The sequence below is a fragment of the Panthera leo genome, chromosome B4 (assembly GCF_018350215.1).
Source record: "Panthera leo isolate Ple1 chromosome B4, P.leo_Ple1_pat1.1, whole genome shotgun sequence".
In the NCBI taxonomy this organism is placed as follows: domain Eukaryota; kingdom Metazoa; phylum Chordata; class Mammalia; order Carnivora; family Felidae; genus Panthera; species Panthera leo.
The window spans coordinates 141,451,837-141,454,763 of NC_056685.1; positions in this window are offsets into that span (position 1 = coordinate 141,451,837).

Below are 2,927 nucleotides of genomic sequence, written 5' to 3' on the forward strand. Positions count from 1 at the left end.
TGAAGGGACCTCATTGTCCAGCCTGGCCCCCTTGCAGCACAGACAACATCACACTGCGGATATGGTAACCAGAAATGGCAAATGTTCAGCAACTTGCCAAGAGACCGAAAAGGAGAGGGAGCCCAGCTCTCCCCACTAAGCCCACCATCAGCTCCCAGAGATAGGAAAGACATTTTGGCAGGCAGTGATGGTCGGTCTGGCCTTGACTTATCCTGAGGAACACGTTTTGCCTCATCCTACAGGTGAATCTCAGGTCCTCACACCGTGATGGCATAAATGCTGTGTAGCAACATTTAACCCAGGGAGACCTGACCGCTGGTGCCTGCAGCCTGGGCCCAGCAGACAGTGTGCACATCACTGGGAGGGTGGGCATGGCTGTAGCAGAACAGGTGCACAGGGGGCAGCAGAGAGGGGGGCATGAGCAGGTGAAGACTGTCTCTGTTCACCTGCCATGTTCAGGGAGACTTTGATTCTGAGGATGAGGAGGAACATCAGATCTCTGCTTCCCTGGAGCTTCAAGTCTAAGAAAGAGAAGGCAATGCCCAGAGGAGTGAGGAAGCAGAAGCAAGCACATGCCTCATGGCCCAGATGGTCGGGCACCATGTTTCAAGGTATCTTGCCTCCTGGGGGCTTGCAGCCATTGCAGGGAGAGTCCCTGCCGCTGGGGACCTGCAGCTAATGCCCAAGGCCCTGGGCGTCTCAGTGTTCACTGCTGCTGAATTTAACAAGAGAGGCCCCTCTTGTTCCAAATGGCCCCATGTGGCCCCTCTGCTGGGTGCTCTCAGAATCCAGCTTGTCCCATGGACACTACCCGAGCAGGTGTCCCATGAGAAGGAGGCACAGTGGCACGGCTGCCTCCATGGTAGCCTCAGGAGTCCCACGGGCCACAGCCCACCTGTGGACATGTGGGCACCCCAGGAGAGGTCGATTGTCCCAAAGCCCCACCCCCACTCTAGGACACAGCTGCCCGTCCAGACCCTCTCCTGCCTGCATGTGCCTTTCGCAATCCGCAGGGTTGGCAGGCAGCTTCCCACCTCCTCTTCTATGTGGATGTGACACCCTCCAGGTCCCTTGTCTTCTATGAGTGTGTGGTTGGGTGGGGAGGTTCCTAGATATGGCTTCTTATTTCAGACATGGTCTATGTTCAGAGCTCCTAAATAACTTCAAATCTTGATTTTGTTTGGGTTAGAGAAGGAAGAACATGAAAATGTGAGCAATGAAGCCAACAGCAGCCCATCATTTGATCCCACATCCCACACTTTGTCTTCGAAACAAAAGAGATCCAAAGAGTTCCTGCCCAGTCTCCACCCAACAGAATCCTGCGGAGGCATCGATGGCCTTGCAGACCCCCTCCAGAGAGTAAGGTGAGGCCAGGTGGATGCAGCCAGGGCCAGCTGCAAGAAAAGCCTCTCTGGGAGCTCCCCCAAATGGGGATCAGTCCACACATCGACTTCCAGGTAATCTGGATCAGAACACTGTGCCGATGTGTCTGAGACTCAGCTGCACCTGTCAGCAGGGTCTCCCAGGCTGGTATGTTTCCCCACCAGAATTGTGAAATCTTCTGTCACCATATACATTTGGAAGGTGACAGGAGCATCTCCTCGGGCTTCAGCCCCAGAACGGATGGACCTGGGGCAGCCAACAACACGCGCACTGGGCAGGACCCAGCAGTGGAAGTCAGGTGCAGATGTGAGTGTAAGTGGTCAGGCCACCAGGCAGGCATCTGGAAGCTTCTCCTGGAGGGAAGCACTCACCTGGCCTATTAACCAGGACAAATGAAAAATGTGCCTCCCCACCCCCGCCAAAGCCACCTGCCCCTGTTTGGACGATCACCTGTCTGGAGGCCAGCAGGCCCCGCCTGCGTGTTGGTATCAGGGAAACCCAAGCCCTGGGCTGTCAGGGCCACGGTGCCACTGCCAGCCTCCTCTGCCCACTGGGAATGCTCCAGTCAGGGCGGGGCCTCTAACCAGACTCAATAGACGGACATACAGACTGTACGCTTTTGTGTGGGACTCCCGACATTCAGAACCGTGTCTCAGAGATTCATCTGTTTCCTGGCACGAACCCTTCCTTTTACGTGGCTAGTGGCATTCTACGATGTGAACACTCCAGGATTCCTCTGTCCACTTGGATGTTTCTTAATTTGAGGTTACAATAAAGGTGCTATGAGCATTCTTATACATGCCTTTTGGTGAACATATGCCCTTAATTTTGTGGGGTCTACGCCCAGAAGAGGGACTGCCAGGTTAGAGGGCATGTGCCTGTCTGCCTCGAGGCGTGCTGCTGTACCGTTTCTTGCCCCCACCAGCTGCTCCACATCCTCCCCAGCACGTGGTCAACTTTAGAGTGCTAGTGGGCAAGTAGTTTTCCACGTACGTTTATTATGGCGCTAATTACACTGGAGCGTTGGGGGCAGTTCCTAATTTGGCACTCCTATCTATCTCCCCTTCCTTAATGTAGTACACTTGTAGCTGGGCCTGTGGTCACTCAGCTGGCAACTGCACGTCCCAGCTTCCCTGGCAGCTGCAAACAGCCCCGTGAGTAAGTTCTGGTCAATGGTATGTGACAGAGCTGATGGGTGCCACTCCCTGAATCTGTGAGCATGCCCTTCCTCCCCGCAGATGCCACACTGCCCACGGTCTGCCTGTCCACCTCTGCAAATGTTATGTTAGAAGTAAAGAGACGTCCACCTTCGTTAAGCCACTGCATTTCAGGTCTCTTTATTACGGCAGCAAGCCGTGCCCCCAAAGGATGCACTGTGGTTGCACATTCACCCGTGGCTCTAACACAGCGACACCTGTGCTGGTTCTGCCTGCTCAGCACCATCCTTTCACCAGGGTGCTGCTCCCACCCAGCCCCGAGGTTCTGTGAGGTGATGGACTCACCCTTCCCAGGCGCAGGCAGGTGGCCGAGGTCTGACTGGTCGT